Source organism: Oncorhynchus clarkii, chromosome 14 (genome assembly GCF_045791955.1).
Source record: "Oncorhynchus clarkii lewisi isolate Uvic-CL-2024 chromosome 14, UVic_Ocla_1.0, whole genome shotgun sequence".
NCBI lineage: Eukaryota > Metazoa > Chordata > Actinopteri > Salmoniformes > Salmonidae > Oncorhynchus > Oncorhynchus clarkii.
Window position 1 is genome coordinate 12,566,962 of NC_092160.1, and position 5,539 is coordinate 12,572,500.

The following is a 5,539-nucleotide window of genomic DNA, read 5'->3' on the forward strand; positions in this document are numbered from 1 at the left end:
GACTGCTCACCACCACTAAGGGGTGCACGCAGCAACCTGTTAAAATAATGGTTCACTGTGATGATGGATGGATGGTGATAAAGCCACCGGTCAGCCATATTGGCACTCCCCAGTAGGAGCAGTCCTCAGTAGGAATGAATGGAATTGTACTGTATTTCAATTAAATGTTTAAAGGACAAAATTACATGTATTTAAGTATTGTTTTGTTGTAGTGGGGGCAGTATCAGCTATTCCCTCCGCAAGGCTATCAAACAAGCTAAGCGCCAGTACAGAGACAAAGTAGAATCTCAATTCAACGGCTCAGACACAAGAGGCATGTGGCAGGGTCTACAGTCAATCACGGACTACAGGAAGAAATCCAGCCCAGTCACGGACCAGGATGTCTTGCTCCCAGGCAGACTAAATAACTTTTTTGCCCGCTTTGAGGACAATACAGTGCCACTGACACGCCCTGCAACGAAAACATGCGGTCTCTCCTTCACTGCAGCCGAGGTGAGTAAGACATTTAAACGTGTTAACCCTCGCAAGGCTGCAGGCCCAGACGGCATCCCCAGCCGCCCCCTCAGAGCATGCGCAGACCAGCTGGCCGGTGTGTTTACGGACATATTCAATCAATCCCTATACCAGTCTGCTGTTCCCACATGCTTCAAGAGGGCCACCATTGTTCCTGTTCCCAAGAAAGCTAAGGTAACTGAGCTAAACGACTACCGCCCCGTAGCACTCACATCCGTCATCATGAAGTGCTTTGAGAGACTAGTCAAGGACCATATCACCTCCACCCTACCTGACACCCTAGACCCACTCCAATTTGCTTACCGCCCAAATAGGTCCACAGACGATGCAATCTCAACCACACTGCACACTGCCCTAACCCATCTGGACAAGAGGAATACCTATGTAAGAATGCTGTTCATCAACTACAGCTCGGCATTCAACACCATAGTACCCTCCAAGCTCGTCATCAAGCTCGAGACCCTGGGTCTCGACCCCGCCCTGTGCAACTGGGTACTGGACTTCCTGACGGGCCGCCCCCAGGTGGTGAGGGTAGGCAACAACATCTCCTCCCCGCTGATCCTCAACACTGGGGCCCCACAAGGGTGCGTTCTGAGCCCTCTCCTGTACTCCCTGTTCACCCACGACTGCGTGGCCACGCACGCCTCCAACTCAATCATCAAGTTTGCGGACGACACAACAGTGGTAGGCTTGATTACCAACAACGACGAGATGGCCTACAGGGAGGAGGTGAGGGCCCTCGGAGTGTGGTGTCAGGAAAATAACCTCACACTCAACGTCAACAAAACTAAGGAGATGATTGTGGACTTCAGGAAACAGCAGAGGGAACACCCCCTTATCCACATCGATGGAACAGTAGTGGAGAGGGTAGCAAGTTTTAAGTTCCTCGGCATACACATCACAGACAAACTGAATTGGTCCACTCACACAGACAGCATCGTGAAGAAGGCGCAGCAGCGCCTCTTCAACCTCAGGAGGCTGAAGAAATTCGGCTTGTCACCAAAAGCACTCACAAACTTCTACAGATGCACAATCGAGAGCATCCTGGCGGGCTGTATCACCGCCTGGTATGGCAACTGCACCGCCCTCAACCGTAAGGCTCTCCAGAGGGTAGTGAGGTCTGCACAACGCATCACCGGGGGCAAACTACCTGCCCTCCAGGACACCTACACCACCCGATGTCACAGGAAGGCCATAAAGATCATCAAGGACATCAACCACCCGAGCCACTGCCTGTTCACCCCGCTATCATCCAGAAGGCGAGGTCAGTACAGGTGCATCAAAGCTGGGACCGAGAGACTGAAAAACAGCTTCTATCTCAAGGCCATCAGACTGTTAAACAGCCACCACTAACACTGAGTGGCTGCTGCCAACACACTGACACTGACTCAACTCCAGCCACTTTAATAATGGGAATTGATGGGAAATTATGTAAATATATCACTAGCCACTTTAAACAATGCTACCTTATATAAATGTTACTTACCCTACATTATTCATCTCATATGCATACGTATATACTGTACTCTATATCATCGACGGTATCCTTATGTAATACATGTATCACTAGCCACTTTATACTATGCCACTTTGTTTACATACTCATCTCATTTGTACATACTGTACTCGATACCATCTACTGTATCTTGCCTATGCTGCTCTGTACCATCACTCATTCATATATCCTTATGTACATATTCTTTATCCCCTTACACTGTGTACAAGACAGTAGTTTTGGAATTGTTAGTTAGATACTTGTTATTACTGCATTGTCGGAACTAGAAGCACAAGCATTTCGCTACACTCGCATTAACATCTGCTAACCATGTGTATGTGACAAATAAAATCTGATTTGATTTGATTTGATTATCATTAGTAATCTCAAAAAGTATACTTAGCTCACATAATATAATTAATTGGTATGCATTAAGGTGTTTTAATTGAATAAATGTGGCAAAAACTAATGTAGACGTTAACAAATGCATTTCTAAAGCTTCCAAAATATTGTTTACAATGGTGGGGAGTGCCAAGATGGTCTGTGCTATCCGGGATCTTTGGGACATCCCTACCCCATTGAAGATGACATGTAAAATGGTAAGGGTTAGTGTAGGGGTAGGGGCATCTTGACCGTGGAGGCACGGGGGCAGCGTCCCCTAAATGTCATCTAGAGTATATATATAAATCATTAGACCCATCCCATATAGCCTACTGTACCACTTTGGCAAAGGAATTACACTAATTACACTTGTTCCACTGACTTGCCTTGATCCAATATCAACATACTATGTTATCTGAATCCTATGAGCAGACACATATCAATGTTTTGATAATAATTAAATATTCGTTTTTAAATTGTTAGATTTAACATTGGTCTCTCTCTCTCACACACACACACCCACACACATACACATACACATACATCAATCGCAGCTCACACTCTGGGTGCACAATGGCACACGTTAACTGACAGGTGGAAGTGAGAGCAGGAGATCAGACTAGTCTAACTGTCAATAATGCTAATGCCAAAGGAATGACTATAACACAAAAGAGAAAAGTAGGAGTGAAGCAGGCAAACATTCAAATAGGCATATACATACACATACACACACACACACACACACACACACACACACACACACACACACACACACACCTAAATACACAGTGACTACACACAGACACTCTATTCCTAAACCCTATTCACTTAACTTTAATTCACCTATACATAATATGTAGGCCTACAAATCTCCCGATGAAACATCATGGGAATGAAATAAGTATGTGTTTGATGAAAAGGAAGAATCACAGAGATAGAAATTGGTTGTGACAAGTTCCAGTCATCCCAGATAGCACATTTGGCTCATTGGAAGTTGTGGGAACGTACATTTCTGGTTTCACATTGGTTCTGGGAATGAAGCCATACGTTTTCTTACCGGTAAAACATAATGTTTTTTAAACGTTTTGACAACAAAAGTGAAAATGTCACCTGTTCTGGTTTCAGGGAGGTTTTGAGAACGTTTTACTATGGTTCCCTTAAAGTTTTCCTGGGAGATTTGATTAACTTTCTGAGAATGAAATGTATAGGTTATTTGAAGAGAACATGTTTCAATAAGACTTGTAATAACACTCCTAGCTTAGTTTGGGTTAACTGATTTGAACACCAAACAGACAGGACACATGGAAAATCATTTGCTTGGGCAAACACATTTCTTTTTTATTGTAGCTCTGCATTAATGAGATTTGAACTTATAAACTTCTGATTTCTATACATGGAGTTAGTCCACTTCACCACCAGGATGGAGCTAGCATGTCATGTTTTTTTTACTCATAGAAATCTGTTCATTTTAGACTATTCAAACAGACCCAATTTCAAAGGAAACAAGCACTCATTAAGATCAGGTGTGGGCAATTAATGGGTGAGGCCAACACACCTGAATACACTTAAAGGAAAGGTTGCACGATATATAGTCCACAAATCTGATAACATAGATTGATTATATTCCATCTAAATGGTCTTAATGCAAAAGTTTATATATATTTAAAAATTATACACTTCTATTTTTGCAATTTGAATTACATTTATAAAAACTCATATACCAAATATACACTGTGGCTTTGATGTCAAGAAAGGAACAGCCTGCTCTTGGCTTCGGCGATGTAGGCCAATCGGGCAAGTAGGTACTAAAGTGACTAAATACTTTTGTCATGTTATGTTGCTAGTAGATGATAAAAAACTAAGGTAACCTAGTGGTTAGAGTGTTGGGCCAGTAACCAAAAGGTTGCTGGATTGAATCCCCAAGCTGACAAGGTAAACATCTGTGGTTTTGCCCCTGAGCAAGGCAGTTAACCCACTGTTCCCTGGGAGCCACAGACGTGGATGTCGATTATGGCAGCCCCCCGCACTTCTCAGATTCAGAGGGGTTGGGTTAAATGCATTCAGTTGTACAACTGACTAGGTATCTCCCTTTCCCATCTAAGTGCACCGGGTCATGCAAAATGAACTGGCCCACTTAGATCTATCTAGCATGGTGTTTGGGGATGGAATGAGCAAGCAATCTACAACAACTGCATATTTAGCAGAAATACTTATTGGATTAATGTCATTGTTTCTTTCAAAGTATGTCTTTATTTTTGTTAACTTGCCTAATCTTTATTGGCCAATATAACTTGAAGGATATCGTGATAGCCAATGTCTGTGTCCATTATACCTGGATTTACTGTTACTGCTGCTAGTAACGTTAGCACTCAGAAATATGTGTTTATATTTAGGTGCAGGAGCTCCACGATACTTTGGAGCTAATATTCTATAACAGGAACATACTGCAATTTGAATTACATTCAGTATAATTTTTTGTTTTACCCCCTTTTCGTGTTATCCAATTGTTAGTAGTTACTGTCTTGTCTCATCGCTACAACTCCCGTACGGGCTCGGGAGAGACAAAGGTCGAAAGCCATGCGTCCTCCGAAACACACCCAACCAAGCTGCACTGCTTCTTAACATCAGGAAGCCAGCCGCACCAATGTGTCGGAGGAAACACCATGCACTGCGCCCGGCCCACCACAGGAGTCGCTAGTGCGCGATGAGACAAGGATATTCCTACCGCCCAAACCATCCCTAACCCGGACGATGCTAGGCCAATTGCGCATCGCCCCACAGACCTCCCGGTCACGGCCGGCTGTGACAGAGCCTGGGCGTGAACCCAGAGTCTCTGGACCACTGCGCCACCCGGGAGGCAGCACATATTTCTTTGAGTTGCTCAATTGAACCATGAGGAAACCTGTAGGAAACGTTATGCTGAAGTACTGAAATTCCCACCAAAGAAAAATATGGTTCTCAGAACGTTATGTGCTAGCTGGGTATCCTGCGGAATTCCCAGAACATGGTGGGGAGGTTGTATGCAAAATAACCATAGCACAACACTCTCACCAAGCTCTAAGAAACATGGTTCTCAGAACGTTATGTGCTAGCTGGGGTGGCTCCTTCAAGTTTAGCTTATGCGTCAACTTGGTGAATCACCAGGAGGAT